This window comes from Cibotium barometz, chromosome 31 (assembly GCF_041138505.1).
Source record: "Cibotium barometz isolate CiBa-2024 chromosome 31, ASM4113850v1, whole genome shotgun sequence".
Taxonomy (NCBI): Eukaryota; Viridiplantae; Streptophyta; class Polypodiopsida; order Cyatheales; family Cibotiaceae; genus Cibotium; species Cibotium barometz.
In genome coordinates, this window is record NC_141076.1 from 50,943,869 (window position 1) to 50,964,892 (window position 21,024).

General features: G+C 36.9%; 1 pseudogene; it reads right to left on the bottom strand.

Moving 5' to 3' along the window:
• Window positions 1–6,929: 6,929 nt before the first annotated feature.
• LOC147621005 (uncharacterized) lies at window positions 6,930–17,210 on the bottom strand (annotated as a pseudogene).
• Between the last annotated feature and the right edge of the window lie 3,814 nt (window positions 17,211–21,024).

Sequence of the window (21,024 nt, forward strand, 5' to 3'; positions counted from 1 at the left end):
TTATACTTAATGTCCTAGCAATTACAAATGATAAGAATTTTTCTTTGTATTTGGTGTTGGTATAAATTGTATGACAAGAAAATCTTTATAGAACCGAAGTAGGTGTGTCCTTAAGGTAGTTAAATTTGGTTGTTTTGACACAATATTCACCCACCTCTAGAATCATGCTTGTGTCTCTAGACTCATCTCATGTATATAGAATCATGGCACATCTGGTAGACTTGCATCTTCTTTCCCACGGACATACGAGCTCAGGTCTCCCAATGCAAGAGATATTTTTGGCCTGGTTTTATAAGTTTTTTGTGGTTTCTTCGACTTGGATGGTGGTGATTTAGGTTCCTAATCCTGATTAATGGTGTTTGTACAATTGATTGAGTATTTAGTATTTTTTTTTTACTTTGCATGCTTTAAGCTACCAATTTCATCATGCATAAACATAATTTATGAGATCCATGAACAAAAAACACACTTTTCTCACTCTAATTCACACCAATTGAGCTTGTAGCTTATGTATTCAAAGTCAATTATAGTATGAAAACCACAATTTCTAAGCTATTTCTTCCCTCAATGCAATAAAATCAGCGCTTTTGGGCTTCAAAATCATACAGATTATTGAGGAAATAAGGGTTTTCCCCTTTCAAAGTAATAGAATGACCTAAAGCAAACAACCTTCAAAACAAAATAAAAACAACAAATCTAACACCTCCAACGCTCCTAATTAACACATAGCTTGGAATGGACAGAAGAACGGAGCCAGACATTTTTAAAGGAAACTTTCTTAGGGGCCTCTTGCAAGTTACCCCATGTATCTCGCAATTGTGTTTGTGGTGGAAAAAAAATGCAAGAAAAATTAGTCATAGCTTATAGTTTATAGCTAACTTTACTTGTGTGAATTCTATATAAAGTTTACTATATAACATGTAAAAAAGTAGTTATAGTAGTTTAAATAAAAGCTTACCATGTAATGTGTGAAAAAGTAGTTATAGTTGTATAGCTAACTACTTGTGAAGTTTAAATAAAAGTTTTTCATATAATGTATGAAATTTAGAATAGTTTATAGTTTATAGCCATTAAGACATTTCGGAGGTCATTTGGAGGGCCTTTTAGAGGAGAGAGAAAATAGAGCGCAACCAATGAGGAAGAAGCCAACCTAACATCGAAAAATAGCTCAATTCATTGAAAATTTTCAAAAAATAGTCACGCTCACATTTTATAAGGGTATCTTTTTTTTTAAACGATCAAGTACACATTCAATGTGGGTATCTGTTTCAAATGAGGTACAGTTACTTTATTAAATACGGCTCACATCATCATTGGATAAGAAAAAGCACTTTGAAGCTAAACTTTGTAGACAATGGAGTCTATACATTTCTTCTCATGGTATTTTGGTGTAGAATTTGGAGCTTTTGACATCACCATTGCATCTATAGTGGCCAAAAAGCCCCAAAATGACTTTTGAATCACTTAAATTGGACACCCGGAGAGGCAGAAATGACCAAAACAAGGGGAGAACTAAATCATAGCCAATTGACGTGCATAGAGGCCTTGGCAACTTCACCCAAGGCCTCTATGCACGTCAATTGGCTATGATTAATTTCTTCCCTTGTTTTGGAAGTGGCCAAGGCCTCTATGCGCGTCAATTGGCTATGATTCAGTTCTCCATTTGTTTTGGTCGTTTCTACCTCTCCGGGTGTTCGATTTAAGTGATTCAAAAGTCGTTTTGGGGATTTTTGGCCGCTTCAGACGCATTTGTGATGTCAAAAGTACCAAATTATACACCAAACTACCACTAAGTGTAGATTGTTAGAAGAGTAGCATGAAAGTTTTGAAAAAGGTGCCATATGATGATGTGAGTGCCTTTTGGCAAACCCAAAACGTTGAGAGTGATGTGTAGCTAGAGCACATATTTCAATACCTTGTCAAATCCACTTTTTTGTAACTTGTAATAGTTTCTTGTCATGTACACATTTAATGAGGGTATCTTTTGAACATTTTTTCAAGAGAGAGAAAATAAGAGTTTGTGAATTTTTTTACAAGGCCCTACAAATGACCTCCAAAATTTCCTATTGTAACCTTACTTGTGAAGCTTAAATAAAAGTTTACCATATAACGTGTGAAAAAGTATAGTAGTTTAGATAAAAGTTTACCATGTAATGTGTGAAAAAGTAGTTATAGTTTTACAACTGACTACCTATGAGGTTGAAATAAAAGCTTTCCATATAATGTGTGAAATTTAGATTTTTCCATGATTCTTTCATTGTCTTCAGCTATTTTCTTAATTTTGATCGTCCTAACTCTAAATTCACACTTCCACCATGAAGTTGTATGTGAGAGAGAACTTTCCCAAGGACTTTTATTGTGTTCATCTTTACTACATCAGTTTTGAGATTCCATATGCAAAGAAAATAGACAAATAAACAAACTTCTCCTTAATTATGTAAATAGCATGAAGAGTACGAATATGAACTCTTTAAAGAGGAATCTCAAGCACAAGCTTCAGATTTGGATTTTTGTGCACTCTATGTGAAGGCAAATTGCAATATGAAGATTCACAAACTTTGACATGTCCATTTAATAAATATATGGAGACTTGGAATTAGCTCTTTTATATACATGTGCATGCAGTTTAGGCTACCAAGATCACCTGTCAAGATGTCGTTCAATCTTATATTCTCTACCACCCTCAACCTCCAAAGTTGTACCATTAGTTTGCTCTTTGATAATGTTTGGTATTTCCATTTGAAATATTCAATATGAAGAATGTCAAGATCTTTGAAATATTCAATATGAAGAATGTCAAGATCTTTGAACCAAATATTTATCTTGAATATGGAATGGATTTCCTCGAAAAAAATATTAAATCTCCTCATTTAATACTTCTTATGCCATATGTTATTTTTCACAAAATATTTGTTTCTTTAAAACCAAGCATATTATGTAGTGTTTTATCCATTCTAATTGGTTCCAATATTATCCCAAACGCATTTTGAATTATCATTGTGTTCACCTTATTGATGTCCATAAAGTCTTCAACAACTTTCTTTTTGACATTGTTTTACCTTTTAGCATCAAAAGTACTATTTGCCATTGCAGCAAACACAAATGAAGAGCAATGTTTTCTTACTAAGAGAGGGTCTACATTCTCTTAAGTTGGATGCAACAGTAACCTAAAATTAATTAAAAATCTATTATTTCTATAATAAAACAAAAACAAAGTTTCATATATGTTGCAGCTTGTATTCAACCTCCACCACTGCTGATTTTTTTTTATCTTCACCTAATACCCATGGTTATGTTTCTTTCCTTGATTTTCAAAGTTATTTTTCAAGGTGTATCATTGTTCTAATTTTGGATTTTTTCTAAGAAATTATTGATAGTGCCTCTTAATCTCTCTTGCTAAAAAACTCCAAACTAAATGTCGTCTTAGAACATCAATTTAAGGAGAGCCACATGATGAGCCATATGATGGTAGGATGATAATACTAAGCCATTAATCCCATCTCTAATAAAATCCATAGTAGATGTGGCATAAAAAAGTACTTGAAAAAAAGAAGTTGTTAAAGATCTTTACGGTACAAAGAGTCATAAATCCAAAGATCACTTTTTTTATTACTAGAATCCACAAGTTCTCCATCTCTATTTTAGAAATTTTAGAAATATGATTTTGTTTTTTCAATATGTTTTGTTTTTTCTTTATCAAGCTCAATATGAAGATTGTAAGAATTCCACTTGGAGTTATTAACTATGCCTTCTTTCATTACTTTTAAAATCAAAAATTTAAAAAGTAAGTTTGAGTTTTGAATCTCTCCAATACTTATTTCATACTAATAAACGTCAATATTCTCAAATCTTCTAAATAATTGGATTCTAAATTCGGTTAAAATATTTGTAAAGATTTGGGATTATATTTTAAAATACTAAATGCACGTTCTCTTTTTGTGATTTTATTAACCCTAAAGGGCCCATAAAGTGTATGTTTAGTTGGACATTCTTACAAGGACCAAACTAGACATCCAAGATCTCCTGGTGATCATAATGCTCAAATCTTATTTATATGCTCAACACTAAGCCGGATTTCTCCACAACTATCCAAGAGCCAATGAGAGTTTGAATGATGTCAATTTTACAGGTTGCAACCTCCAGAATCCTCTAATGGTTTCTCAAATGTAGTCGTCTTTATAGTAAGGCCCTAAGGCCTCTCAAAGGGACCACACTTTCAATCTAATCATGAGAACATGATTAAGAAAAATAAGGGCGATATGTTAATTAATTTGATTATAACATGAAGCACTCCAACAACTCAAGCCTATAACTGCCAAGTATACATTCATTAGGTTTATCCTAAAGACGTCTTATAAAGGCTAAATATCTCTTCATTATAAGGGGGATTTGTTAATTCATTTGATTAACATGGAGCATTCCAACAACTCAAGCCTTTTATTTCCAAGTTGAGGTTGTTCACACATCTTGGCCATTAATCATGTACTCAGGGATTTCACCCAAAAATATGAGTATAGCACATGAATTCAAATGAAGGGGTTTTTTAATTCAAAATTTTAAGATAAATTTACAGAAATACTTTTACAAAAGGAGTTTTTTTTTGAAAAAAAAAACCTGTAAGTCCATTAAGAAAAAGGAGTCATTTTATTCGTGAAAAATTCACAGTTAAGGGGTTTTTTTAATACCCCTTGAACGCACGTAATACATAGGGCTTCTTAGTAGTGCACCCTCCGAGATCATGTATCATTAGGAAAGCAAGCAAGACAAAACTTATTGTAATGTTTTAGAACTAGTGAAGGAACACTCTTGGGTCATTTATTCTTGGGAGACCTAGTGAGAAAAGACTTGTGAAGTATATTAGTGATATATTGTAATACTATTTCCCATTTATGCAAGACTAGAATGAGTGTTCGCTCTAGTATTTCTCACCATTTCAACTCTATGTAAGTGTGTGGTGTTATGTTGATGCTTAGGGTTTGGGAAGGCAATGCCATCCCATAAATCACACATTTCTTCTCTCCTCTTCTTTTTATTATCTCTTCTTGTGGGTCTATGAATTGCAAGCATGTAGACCAAGACCATCCCAACCACATGAGCCATTACTTATTAAAAGCAACAACATTTACAACATAAGGAGTCACCTTGATTAATGAAAGTAAGATAACCACTTAAGGAGTGAGCTCTTAACACATAAAATTGAAGCCCTTGACCATGACTCAAGCTTCATTGTTTGGTAACTTTTCCTAAGACCTTGTGGAAACACGTGAATGGTCATTAGTGTTTGTTGTTATTGAATTTATTGCTATTAATGTAGCTATACTAATAATTAATACCATGAATTTATACTTTGGAAGTGTGATTATATCAAACTTTGCCTAATTTGTCCATGTTTGTGCTTAAGGTTTGGAAAGGTAAAGACATTCTGTAAATCATGCATTTCTTCTCCTTATCTTCTCATCTCTTCTTTTTATTCTCTTATTGTGGGTCTAGGCATTCCAAGCATGTAGATCAAGGCCATACTGACAACACAAGTCATTGCTTCATCAAACGCAATACCTTTGGTTCACGGAGCCACCTCAACGTGATAATGAGTGCAAGAGGACCACCTGAGGAGTGTCTCTTGACACACAAGGGTGAAGCTTGATCATGGTTGAAGCTTGGTAGTTCTGGTAAGTTTTCAAGGACCTCGTGAAAACAAGTTAATAGTCGTTGTTTATTGTTGTTGATTAGCATGTTGTTATTGATCTACTAGCAAGTGAACATGTTTCTATTGATCTACTAACAAGGTGAGGTTTAATTAGTACCATGAATGTGTAATGTGGTGTGTATCAAACTTTGCCTTAGCTGTTAACCAAAGGTAATACTCTAAGGTCATACAAATGATGAATGATGGGTGAGTGGATATGAAAGGTTGTGGACATATAGATTAATATTAAACTTTACCCAAGTTTATTAGCAAATGTAATGCTTTAAGGTCATACAAGAGATGGTGGCCAATGGGTGTGTGAATATAAATAGGTAGCATGTTCAAGTGAGCATGGGTGTTCAAGTGAATGGGGGTGTGGATATAAATAGGTGTGGACATGAGCATGTATCATTGATCTTTGTAATTCTTGTATGAAGGCTATTCTTAACAAGCCATTAAATATGTTTCATATTAAATCAATTTATAATTTAATTAATTCATTAATTTTTTATAAAAGTTAGTATAATATTTATTATTTAGTTTATTTACTATCACTATCACTTTGACATCAAGTTATTTTACATAAGTACTTTTAGTTAATTAAGTTTTAATTTAAATATTAAATTTACAAACAAATATACTTATGTACTTGAAATTTGCATTTATCTATTTTGTTTTCATCAAAACACAACTACACAATATACTCGGGACAATAAAACATAGTGTGTTATCTACACACGAACTGAACAGAGAGGAAGTGTGCTACATGTGACCCATATTATTAACAGGTGGGTCTTGAACCAACCTTTAACACATACATTTGGCATTGATGTACAAGCATAAATTGGGTTAAGACTTTAAAACATATACCTCTGGTCAATGAGGCATATGCCAATAAAAATTGATGAAAGTTTTACACTATTATATTGTGTTTTTATCACCAGGCTCAATTCCTTCTGGAGACACTCAAAGTAGCCATTTTGGGTTTGGTTTTCAATGTAAGCTGAGGCTACCCTTTCCCGCGAATACTCAAAAATGAGCTCAAAGCATAGAATTTAAGCGGTAAGATAACTACAATTAAGCTCAATTGCCTTAATAAATACAGACGCAAGTAAGGCACTTCAATATTGCTCTTAAGCGAAGGCAGTAAAGGTGCTCTAAACAACACTCTACCCAAAAGATCAAAATTAACCAGAAAGGTCATTAATCATCATGAAAGAAACCCCCTGCACAATCAGTACTACTCCCATAGACAACACTTGCATTCACAAAAGAAAAACTGGGCTCAGTAAGCAAGAAATATCCAACCCATGCTCCATCCAATCATCAGACCCGCACCTGCAAAGCTCAAACCAAGAGCAAAAGCAAACCCAATGGTGCAACGCACCAAAACATTGCTCTCAGGGGCCCAACAACGAGCATGAACTTCCAAGCATGGAAGTTGTTCTTGTCCAGCCTCTCACTGACAATCTAATTAATTCCGTCATACATGTTTTCCTACAACCAATCAAAAAGCTGCAACAAACAATTTCTGTACGTAACCTGTAACATGACAGTATCTTCTGTGCTGTTGCAATGGTACTTTAGCACAACCTATAGATCATGAGATCTGACCAAAGTACATGTACATACACCCAATGTCAACAATACATGTGCAAACACTATCTGCACTTCCCAAATGCACTGCTACACTGCAATAACCAAATTTCTACCAAAGACAGTTCTGAACTAGAACTTCCCAAAAATGTCAAAAATACCTTGCAGCAGCAGCAGCAGCAGTGATAAAACAGAGACCGATACATGCCCAAAACGTGATTCTGGTCGTAAAACTATAGTATAGAGTACTGCATACCATACAAGCACCTCCAAGCCCTGTGAAGACATCTCCTCAATCGGAGATGTGTAGCTCCCGAAGCTACCGAGGGGTGTTGTACCTAAGCCAAGAAGGGAAAGAGATGATGAAGCTCTTACTCGTGTACCACTTCCTTGCTTGCTTGTTCTTGCCTCCTAAGCTCTCATATGAATTGGAACTGTGATACCACACATAGAATGTGGGGGAGAGAGAGCTTGAGTTCCTTGCAAGAAAAAAACACACACATACAAGAGAGTGCAAGACACAAGAGAGTGATGGATGGCTAAATTTTCTTTTATCTTCTTCTCTTCTCTACAACCATATAACTAAAAGAAAATAATACATACATAAAGGGAAAGTACTCTCCTACAACAACATACAAAATAGTCAGTCTACAATATGAACCCGACTATATGAGCTGGCACTATAAATATGCCATAACTCTAGTACTCCAAAGTGGCTGTCACACAACATGTTATCCACTGGTGGCATATCGACCATAATCTCACCAACCATACCAATGGCATAAGAATGGAAGTTGTCACCCATGCGGATCATCAATGTCCACTGTAGCACTAGTTGCGCTCAATATCTCAACAGTTTCTAGGTCGAAAGGTGCAGAGAAAAGTGTCCTTCAAAGTGGTCCAATCTCAGCAAAGTGGTCAACTAGAAATTGGTTGAACCATTTATCCATAGAGCCTTGTAGGGTGGACGGAAAGAGTACGAAGAAGGCATCCTATGAACCTTTGGATGTGGTCATCCACATCCTCAATGGATGTTCCTTTGAATGTGGGAAGCTTAACATTGACTCGACCCAGCACTCTGGGAGGGGTTCTATACGAGGAGGAATGATTGGAGAAGGATGGTTGGCTTTGCCTCCAACATTATTGTCGACGATGGGGTTACTAAGATTGGCTGCCTTTCGAAGAGGTGGATGGGGTTCCCTTGGTGGTATGTAGTACCTAAACTTCTTCCGACTATGGTTTCTTATGGAGAGGGGACTCTTAGATGGGCTGACAGGAGTACCACAGGAGCGTGTACGGGAGCGTGTATTGGGCATACTAAGATGACACAAAAAATGAGGGTATTCTAAGCATACAGAGAGGACACAAAAGAAGGGTGAGATAATCAAGAATCCAAGTTTTGAGAGTCCCATCAAGCGTGCAAAATCTTAGTGTACTTATAGCAGGGTGGTGGCCCAACTCTCTCTCTAGATAGTATGTTCGAATTCCTTACTACTCACAACAGATACAAAAGAAAGATAGAATGAAACACAACACAAGATAGAATGAAACACAACAGATACAGAAGAAAGATAGAATGAAACACAACACAAGGAGACAAAGACTACAAGAGGAACAAGATACTTTCACTACTCTAAGAACATGGATAAAAGATTGTCTCACTGTACCATGCACACCCAGCAACAACCATCACAGTGAGTAGGGACAATGCGCAGCTCAGCTGAATACCAGAAACTGTAGAGCACAAACTACGAGGTATGAGAAAATGTGTGCAGAAAACACGGTTGAGATTCAGGAAGCCATAGACGAAGAAGATGTGCATAAGCTCGATCCTATGAGAAGATGTGTGCAGGAACAACGTGTGAGAGTCAAAAAGCCAAAGATGAAGAAGATGCGCACAGGCTCAGTCCTATGATCATATAGGCCTGCAGTGGAGTAGGTGTTATCTACTATCTCTAGAGATGCCCTTGGCGTGGTGTAGCTGGAGTGTCAATGCGGCATCAAGCGGCATCTACTATATTCTGAAGATGTCGTTAGAGTGGCAGTGCAGTTAGCAAAGCAGTGTTGCGACTAGTGTTAGTGGGGTGGCGCCTTCAATTCTAATGCTACACCACATCTTTGGTTCCAAGTTGACCCATTGTGGGCACCCTTGCGGCTACACATTTAAGTATAGAGAAGATTAGCTTCCTTTAACATAGGATCTCTTAGGCCTCCCTACACGACCACAAGGAAAAATAGAGAAAAGCTTTCATCTGCCAAGAGCAGTTGAGAGTTGCGCAACTTTTGGGTGAAGTAAAAGAAGGCACAACAAGAGAGAGAGAGAGAGGAGAATGAACTTGAGAAATATGACCATCATCAACATCTAGAGCTAGCGGCGATTAATGCTATTATTAATGCCTACAACAATTAATTGCTCGCAAAGGAATGTAGGTGACTACTTATTATAAAGATGCACACATGGCTCAAAGGTAGGCTTCAACAAAAAATAAGAGTAGTGCTCGAGGAGTTGGCCAACCACAGTGGATCTACTCAAAGTGATAGGATCTGAGCAAGAAGAGGCGGCACAAGACTCAGTGCAGCAAAAGCTAAAATGTCAAAGTTCCTTTGGGCCATCCAAAAATAAACTTTTGAGATTATCTTTAAAAAAACCTTATATATGTCGTGACTATGAACAAGGCAAGATATGTCTTGTGTATATGGATTCCGCAAGTGCAAATGAGTATGCAATCATGTATGTAAGTACGAGGAGAAAAGCGGCCATATGAGCACACAAATGAAAACATTCATTAATCAATATTTATACTTAATGTCCTAGCAATTACAAATGATAAGAATTTTTCTTTGTATTTGGTGCTGGTATAAATTGTATGACAAGAAAATCTTTATAGAACCGAAGTAGGTGTGTCCTTAAGGTAGTTAAATTTGGTTGTTTTGACGCAATATTCACCCACCTCTAGAATCATGCTTGTGTCTCTAGACTCATCTCATGTATATAGAATCATGGCACATCTGGTAGACTTGCATCTTCTTTCCCACGGACATACGAGCTCAGGTCTCCCAATGCAAGAGATATTTTTGGCATGGTTTTATAAGTTTTTTGTGGTTTCTTCGACTTGGATGGCCGTGATTTAGGTTCCTAATCCTAATTAATGGTGTTTGTATAATTAATTGAGTATTTAGTATTTTTTTTAACTTTGCATGCTTTAAGCTACCAATTTCATCATGCATAAACATAATTTATGAAATCCATGAACAAAAAAACACACTTTTCTCACTCTAATTCACACCAATTGAGCTTGCAGCTTATGTATTCAAAGTCAATTATAGTATGAAAACCACAATTTCTAAGCTATTTCTACCCTCAATGCAATAAAATCAGCGCTTTTGGGCTTCAAAATCATACAGATTATTGAGGAAATAAGGGTTTTCCCCTTTCAAAGTAATAGAATGACCTAAAGCAAACAACGTTCAAAACAAAATAAAAACAACAAATCTAACACCTCCGACGCTCCTAATTAACACTAGGCAATATTAGGTAATCCCAATAGCTTGGAATGGACAGAAGAACGGAGCCAGACATTTTTAAAGGAAACTTTCTTAGGGGCCTCTTGCAAGTTACCCCATGTATCTCGCAATAGTGTTTGTGGTGGAAAAAAAATGTAAGAAAAATTAGTCATAGCTTATAGTTTATAGCTAACTTTACTTGTGAATTTTATATAAATTTTATTATATAACATGTTATATAAATTTTATTATATAACATGTAAAAAAGTAGTTATAGTAGTTTAAATAAAAGCTTACCATGTAATGTGTGAAAAAGTAGTTATAGTTGTATAGCTAACTACTTGTGAAGTTTAAATAAAAGTTTTTCATATAATGTATGAAATTTAGAATAGTTTATAGTTTATAGCCATTAAGACATTTCGGAGGTCATTTGGAGGGCCTTTTAGAGGAGAGAGAAAATAGAGCGCAACCAATGAGGAAGAAGCCAACGTAACATCGAAAAATAGCTCAATTCATTGAAAATTTTCAAAAAATAGTCACGCTCACATTTTATGAGGGTATCTTTTTTTAAAACGATCAAGTACACATTCAATGTGGGTATCTGTTTCAAATGAGGTACAGTTACTTTATTAAATACGGCTTACATCATCATTGGATAAGAAAAAGCACTTTGAAGCTAAACTTTGTAGACAATGGAGTCTATACATTTCTTCTCATGGTATTTTGGTGTAGAATTTTGAGCTTTTGACATCACCATTGTGTCTATAGTGGCCAAAAAGCCCCAGAATGACTTTTGAATCACTTAAATTGGACACCCGGAGAGGCAAAAATGACCAAAACAAGGGGAGAACTAAATCATAGCCAATTGATGTGCATAGCCAATTGATGTGCATAGAGGCCTTGGCAACTTCGCCCAAGGCCTCTATGCACGTCAATTGGCTATGATTCAATTCTTCCCTTGTTTTGGAAGTGGCCAAGGCCTCTATGTGCATCAATTGGCTATGATTTAGTTCTCCATTTGTTTTGGTCGTTTCTACCTCTCCGGGTGTCCGATCTAAGTGATTCAAAAGTCGTTTTGGGGATTTTTGGCCGCTTCAGACGCATTTGTGATGTCAAAAGTACCAAATTATACACCAAACTACCACTAAGTGTATATTGTTAGAAGAGTAGCATGAAAGTTTTGAAAAAGGTGCCATATGATGATGTGAGTGCCTTTTGGCGAACCCAAAACGTTGAGAGTGATGTGTAGCTAGTGCACAGATTTCAATACCTTGTCAAATCCACTTTTTTGTAACTTGTAATAGTTTCTTGTCAAGTACACATTTAATGAGGGTATCTTTTGAACATTTTTTCAAGAGAGAGAAAATAAGAGTTTGTGAATTTCTTACAAGGCCCTACAAATGACCTCCAAAATTTCCTAATGTAACCTTACTTGTGAAGCTTAAATAAAAGTTTACCATATAACGTGTGAAAAAGTATAGTAGTTTAGATAAAAGTTTACCATGTAATGTGTGAAAAAGTAGTTATAGTTTTACAACTAACTACCTATGAAGTTGAAATAAAAGCTTTCCATATAATGTGTGAAATTTAGATTTTTCCATGATTCTTTCATTGTCTTCAGCTATTTTCTTAATTTTGATGGTCCTAACTCTAAATTCACACTTCCACCATGAAGTTGTATGTGAGAGAGAACTTTCCCAAGGACTTTTATTGTGTTCATCTTTACCATATGCAAAGAAAATAGACAAATAAATAAACTTCTCCTTAATTATGTAAATAGCATGAAGAGTACGAATATGAACTCTTTAAAGAGGAATCTCAAGCACAAGCTTCAGATTTGGATTTTTGTGCACTCTATGTGAAGGCAAATTGCAGTATGAAGATTCACAAACTTTGACATGTCCATTTAATAAATATATGGAGACTTGGAATTAGCTCCTTTATATACATGTGCATGCAGTTCAGGCTGCCAAGATCACCTGTCAAGATGTCGTTCAATCTTATATTCTCTACCACCCGCAACCTCCAAAGTTGTACCATTAGTTTGCTCTTTGATAATGTTTGGTATTTCCATTTGAAATATTCAATATGAAGAATGTCAAGATCTTTGAAATCAATCTATAATTCAAAAAACAGTAAAAGTGTAAGACAAAGAAAAACTGAAAATATGTTTTAGCTATTTCAAAATCAAACTAACAAAACTACCTCAAAAAGTCCAATCCACCAAATATTGTTCTATAGATACAAGGGTCATTTTTTACTAATATAACAATGGTCTTATTTTTTTCAATCAAAGGATTAAGTGCTTGATTCATCAATGTGATAGTTACTATTTTAGTCTTATTGTTTTTATAATTTTACTTTTATCCACCTTTATAAACAAACTTCGATATACCCTATGTTTCCTCATCAATAGATTCTTGGATAGTCCTCAAGTCAAAAAAAAAATTATTAGCTTCATTGAAGAAAACTCGTCCTTTTTGTCCAAATATTTATCTTGAATATGGAATGGATTTCCTCGAAAAAAAATATTAAATCTCCTCATTTAATACTTCTTATGCCATATGTTATTTTTCACAAAATATTTGTTTCTTTAACCAAGCGTATTATGTAGTGTTTTATCCATTCTAATTGGTTCCAATATTATCCCAAACGCATTTTGAATTATCATTGTGTTCACCTTATTGATGTCCATTAAGTCTTCAACAACTTTCTTTTTGACATTGTTTTACCTTTTAGTATCAAAAGTACTATTTGCCATTACAGCAAACACAAATGAAGAGCAATGTTTTCTTACTAAGAGAGGGTCTACATTCTCTTTAGTTGGATGCAACAGTAACCTAAAATTAATTAAAAAAGGATTAAGATCTATTATTTCTATAATAAAACAAAAACAAAGTTTCATATATGTTGCAGCTTGTATTCAACCTCCACCACCAATCTTAAGCGGTTCAATATTGCTGATTTTTTTTTATCTTCACCTAATACCCATGGTTATGCTTCTTTTCCTTGATTTTCAAAGTTATTTTTCAAGGTGTATCATTGTTCTAATTTTGGATTTTTTCTAAGAAATTATTGACAGTGCCTCTTAGTCTCTCTTGCTAAAAAACTCCAAACTAAATGTCGTCTTAGAACATCAATTTAAGGAGAGCCACATGATGAGCCATATGATGGTAGGATGATAATACTAAGCCATTAATCCCATCTCTAATAAAATTCATAGTAGATGTGGCATAAAAAAGTACTTGAAAAAAAGAAGTTGTTAAAGATCTTTACGGTACAAAGAGTCCATGTTTGTGCTTAAGGTTTGGAAAGGTAAAGACATTCTGTAAATCATGCATTTCTTCTCCTTATCTTCTCCTCTCTTCTTTTTATTCTCTTATTGTGGGTCTAGGCATTCCAAGCATGTAGATCAAGGCCATACTGACAACACAAGTCATTGCTTCATCAAACGCAATACCTTTGGTTCACGGAGCCACCTCAACATGATAATGAGTGCAAGAGGACCACCTCAACGTGATAATGAGTGCAAGAGGACCACCTGAGGAGTGTCTTGACACACAAGGGTGAAGCTTGATCATGGTTGAAGCTTGACCAAAGGTAATACTCTAAGGTCATACAAATGATGAATGATGGGTGAGTGGCTATGAAAGGTTGTGGACATATAGATTAATATTAAACTTTACCCAAGTTTATTAGCAAATGTAATGCTTTAAGGTCATACAAGAGATGGTGGACAATGGGTGTGTGAATATAAATAGGTGTGGACATGCACGAGCATGTTCAAGTGAGCATGGGTGTTCAAGTGAATGGGGGTGTGGATATAAATAGGTGTGGACATGAGCATGTATCATTGATCTTTGTAATTCTTGTATGAAGGCTATTCTTAACAAGCCATTAAATATGTTTCCTATTAAATCAATTTATGATTTAATTAATTCATTAATTTTTTATTAAAGTTAGTATAATATTTATTATTTAGTTTATTTACTATCACTGTCACTTTGATATCAAGTTATTTTAAATAAGTACTTTTAGTTAATTAAGTTTTAATTTAAATATTAAATTTACAAACAAATATACTTATGTACTTGAAATTTGCATTTATCTATTTTGTTTTCATCAAAACACAACTACACAATATACTCGGGACAATAAAACATAGTGTGTTATTCACACGAACAGAACAGAGAGGAAGTGTGCTACATGTGTGACCCATATTATTAACAGGTGGGTCTTGAACCAACCTTTAACACATACAATTGGCATTGATGTACAAGCATAAATTGGGTTAAGACTTTAAAACATATACCTCTGGTCAATGAGGCATATGCCAATAAAAATTGATGAAAATATAGCGGTACTCCATGAAAGTTTTACACTATTATATTGTGTTTTTATCACCAGGCTCAATTCCTTCTAGAGAGACTCAAAGTATATATTTTGGGTTTGGTTTCAATGTAAGCTGAGGCTACCCTTTCCCGCGAATACTCAAAAATGAGCTCAAAGCATAGAATTTAAGCGGTAAGTTAACTACAATTAAGCTCAATTGCCTTAATAAATACAGAAGCAAGTAAGGCACTTCAATATTGCTCTTAAGCGAAAGCAGTAAAGGTGCTCTAAACAACACTCTACCCAAAGAAGATCAAAATGACTTCATGGACACTCTACCAAACGAAGATCAAAATTAACCAGAAAGGTCATTAATCATCACATGAAAGAAACCCCCTGCACAACACTTGCATTCACAAAAGAAAAACTGGGCTCAGTAAGCAAGAAATATCCAACCCATGCTCCATCCAATCATCAGACCCGCACCTGCAAAGCTCAAACCAAGAGCAAAAGCAAACCCAATGGCCCAACAACGAGCATGATCTTTACCTTGCCACCATAGAGGGGGGAAATGCTGATGCATTTTTTTCCGAGACGAGCGCTTCCAAATATGATTCCAAGGGTTATTTCCTATCTGCTCAGAAGCAGTAGAAGGTTTCAAAATCTTGTTGTCCATCCAGACCTCCAAATCACTTCCAGAACACATCTTAAGCAACAAGTTCTCCAACTCCAGAGTCTGCACCCACCACTGCTTGTAGGTACGAGCAGTCCATGCCTCTCTAAATAGTAGCTGCACAAGCTTCTCTCTCTCTTGCAATGCCTGTGCTGCAAGCTTCTCTGCTTGTCTTGCTCGTGTTTGTGAATGGCAAAGAGCCTCACCGAGTGTCCCATATCCTCGCTTAGTAACACCAACACGTTTTCCACTACTCGCTTTCCAGTTTGTGTTCCAATCATCAGAACTGTAAAAAAACATGTTAGCCAACGGAAGCACCATCGGGCTGAATTCACTGAAGCCTGTCAAGTATCACACCTTGTATCCTGTTGATATCGGATGCAAATGAGAAGTTAATCTTTACCTGTCTCGGGTGGAAGCTCCTGGTAGAGCTGATGGGATGGCAAGAGGTTGGGAAACACTTGACAGATGCTCACAAATTGGTGTTGGATCTGGCAGTTGAGTTAGCTCGTGTCCAACACGCAGTGAAACTAAGAGAAACTTGTCTACAGATGGACGGGTACCAAACTGGATAGATCTAGAGGTAGTGAAGTCACAACTTGCCAAAGATCCCTTCCATGTAAGGGAGCTTTGTGAAGGTGGTAAATCACAATTCTCCAGATACCCATACCCTTTTTGAGAGACCAAATCTGCTAACTCCTTGCTGTCAGCTGTATGCCATAATCTTTATGTGAATTTTTTGCTGCATTTAATTCTACAGAGAGGTTTCCAGATACCCTTGAAGACTTACTAGTCCCAGCATCAGAAGACTGTTCAGTCTTTGATCCACCAAGCAAAGTGCTCGTTGTGGATGACTCCGTTTCAGCTCTCACAACACCTTCCTTGGCATCTTTGTCCAAAGCATCATCTGAATTCTCCTCGTTGCTATCTTTTAATTTGTAGCCATCACAATCACAGCTCTCACAGTTGCCATCTTTGCAACCATGTCAAATATCTCCTCATAATCAATCCCATGTGTCTGCGCATATCCTTTGGCTAACAATCTAGCCTTGTACCTGCTTATGCTACCTTCACTGTTATGTTTCACCTTATACACCTACTTACATCTAATAGCTTTCTTGCCTTCAGTAAATGTCACCAAATCCCAAGTCTCATTTCCATTAATGCATCCATCTCCTCATTCATAGCTTTCTCCCAATACACATTTCCAATAGCCTCATCAAAACATGTGGGCTCTATAACTTGCATAACTTTTGCTATATGATCATAGTGATGTGCCACATAACCATCGTAAGTCAACCTCTGCACAAGGTTTTTGACTCTTCTAGATCTTCGTAACTTTGCATTCATGGCTTCCAAAGACTTCTTTATACTAGTTGTCCTCACTGCTGGAATCCCGAGCTCCTCATCAAGGCTCATGTCCAAGACACTAGACTCTCCATCAACAAGAGAATGCCCTACATAAATATCAAGCATACCAAGGGGCTCAACCACTTTCTCTTTGCCTTTATGTGATGTACTAACTACATTTCCAAGACTGGTATTATGATGTAGCCTTCCACTCCATGGTCTATCAATAGAACCGTTGCATGAGAACTCTCTTAGTCCACTCAATGACTATGATTGTTGACTTGCATTCTATGCATCCATATTTCCACTTACATCAACCCTAACAACATCTTTTTCAGCAGTATACCAACTACTTATTTCATCAAATACAACATCCCTGCTTACCCTCAATTCACGAGTAGCAAGATTATAACATCTATATCTCTTTTGCTCAAGGGAATACCCAATAAACACACATTTTTCTGCCTTTGCATCTAGCTTAGTATGCAACTCATCTGGCACATGCACATATGCAATACATCCTAAAACTTTCAAGTGAGACAAATCAGATTTCTTGCCAGTAACTTTCTCCTCTGGTGTTACATCATGCATGGCTACAGTAGGAGGCATGTTCATAATATAAACTGTTGTAGACATAGCCTCAGCCCAATAGCTATGCGGCATATTCTCCTCTGCCCCATCAATGCTTGTGCTATCTCTGCAAAGTGTCTATTTTTCCACTCAGCTACTCCATTTTGCTGCGGAGTATATCTGCATGTAAACTGTCTCTGAATGCTTTTCTTCCGCAAGAAATCAGAGAACTCATTGGAGAAGTATTCTCCCCCTCCATTTGACCTTAGACACTTCACATGCTTCCGTGTCTACTTTTAAGCCATCACTCTGAAATTATGAAAATGAGTGAAAACTTCACTCTTCTCCTTCATGAAATACACCCACACTATCCTCATGTGGTCATTAATATTGAATGTTACATAGTACCTGTAGCCACCCATAGACATAGTCTTCATGGGGGGGACACCATATATCTGAATACACAACATCTACTACATTCCTGCTCACATTTCTGTCATGTGGAAATACATGCTTTGTTTGCTTTCCAAATTGGCATGCTTCACATACTTTCTACATACCCTTCAACCTTAAACTTAGGCAACCTTGTCACAATTTCTTCAGTCTACATAGACTTCATTCTTTGCACATTTACATGCCTAATTCTCTTATGCCAAATGTTTGTATTTGCAACAACTCCTAAACCATTTGCAAACATTATAGCACTCACTTTAGGAATATTTAGGGTTCATACAAAACACACAACAACATCTAGTACTGCAAACAAAAATTTACCTAGGTTTTCGCTCTTAGACAGTGAACCACAATAGCATTTTTTCAATGCACAGCAACAAAACACGCTGGCCACCAGTAGAGTGAAATTTCACTGCTTGGCAGCGACCTACGAAACTATCACTCCTGCCTAGATCGATGCCGGGTAGGTGTCAATACCTACCTTCTTCCCTATTGGTGCACATGTTTACCTACTTCCCTATTGCTACACATGTTTACCTACTTCCCTATTGGTGCACATGTTTACCTACTTCCCTATTGCTCCACATGCATAGCTACGCCTACAGCGTGAGTTTTCCTCCCACCTCTACTCATCCCTCAAACCTCTTCAATCAATCAAGTATCCTTCTCCAAGGTAAGCTCTCTTCTTGCTTTCTTCCCTCTTTCATGCCTTTATGTGTTCTTTCAAGCTTTCATGGAAAGCTTGGAAATAGGGTTTAGGTGAGCTTCTCTCCCTTTCCCTCTCTCCTTTTCTCCCTTTCCCTCTCTTTCCTCTCCCTTTCCCTAACCCTAGAGCTCTAATAGAGAGCTTTGATGGAGAGCTCTCCATCAAAGCTTTCTATTAAGCATTCTATACATTATGCATACACAACAACACAAAGCATTCTATACATTATGCATACACAACAACACAAAGAAACTATAGACGTGCTTGATAGACGCGCAAAATAGCAGGCGCGTCTATAGGCGTTGCTTGAATAGAGAAATTACGGGTGCGTCCAATAGCGTGTCTAATAGCGCGTGTATTTAGGTGTGTATTGACGCGTCTATTTGCGCGTCTACACTAAGAATCTAACACTGCGTCTAACAGCACGTCTATTTACGTGTGTATTAGCGCATCTATTAGTGCATCTACACTGAGAATTAGACGCGTATTTAGACGCAAAACAGAGAATACAAAAAGTGAGATTTTGGTGTAGGCTGGTAAATGTACATCACTGCTTTCCAAAAATTACCCATGATTACCAAAGCACATAATTTTAACAAAAACATCAATGCTTTTTTGCAAACCCACATATACAAAAATTAAGTGAGGTGAGGAGAATGAGACAATATGTAAAATAGTTTAGCCAATATCAATGATGGGCTACGGTTCAATCTCATCCTCAATGAGATCAACCCTTGCCAAACTATCTACTTCAAAATCCAAATAAGTGTTTAGAGCATCTTGTGCCAATCATGAGATTTCAAGCCATATAATTGCTCTACACCTCTTTTCTTGCTCTTTGTAAAGGCCCCCTTCAAACACCTCATGCATCCAGTGGGAGTACGAATTGTAGTAATAGCACGCTTCACCGCCACCATCTCTAGCTTTGATAACCTCCATAGTGCACGAGGTAAAAAAACACGCCCATTTGGTCTCTCTTGTAGCCAAGCTTCACGCATCCTTCCTGTGGAACGTAGATCCTCCCTTATGCCTATGGAATCTCGTGTCCCATTCAAATGTTCCCAAATGGTAGATGCCACATTCTTGAAGATATGCATGCAATCAAGCATGTGATTGATCTTGAGGTGGGACCAATATGGTAAACGATTAAAGATGGAGTATCTAAACAAAAGCTGGTGTTAGCGGGCAATCTTTATTTCCGGCCTATATAGCACACAATAGTTACAAACCCTTACCGGCTCATGCCAAGTGGTGGAGGAGTCGTGGAACCGTCCCAAATTCTCATCAATCTCCCACAGTGAGTGATTGTGGGAGGACTTCATTCCAAGGGGCAACATATCTAGGATGATCAGGTGGGAGAAATCCATGGTGATTCTCATAGATGACCTTATTCAATGCGTCTGCCCGCCGTGAGGCAACAAGCGAAGAACCACAAACAGGACATGCATGGTAACCCGATGTAGTGAGACCTGAACAATAAATGCAATTAAGAGTTGAAGGTGGGTTTAGGGTGCCACATCCTTTGCCTACTCATAATTAGAAGTGCAATGCTTACCTGAACACTCGCCATAGCCTGGGAAGTCATGCATCGTCCACATCAAGATTGCTTTGGAGTTGAAGTCTCGTGAGTGACGAGGGAGGCCTGCTCACATCATGCACCTCGATACCTCTCCAAAGTATCTCTAGCTCGTCAATCAAAGGCTCCAAATAAACATCAGGATTTTTGACTTTATGTTTCCCTGGAATTAGAAGGGATAACATAACTTGTCCTTTCTTAATCACCATAGAGGGTGGAAGATTATAATTCACCAATATCACTCGCCATACACTCTGTAAGAGGTGCTTTTGAGACCACATGGGTTCACACCGTCCATACCCACCAATCCAAGTCTCAAGCTCCTAGGTTCTTCCTTGAAGCTTGGCCATGTGTCTTCAATATGCTTCCATGCAAGAGTGTCTGCGGGAGTTCTCCACTTGCCATCGGTTGATCGATGGGAGGAATGCCATGACATGAGCTCTGCAATGGATTCGCACTTGAGTGGATGCGAGGGATTATGGGAAAATGTCGCAGAACCTTACGAGGCATGTCCAAAGTTTTGAGATCTGCTCTATATCTTGCCTCTCCATAAGTAGGACACTCTCTTGCATCCTTAT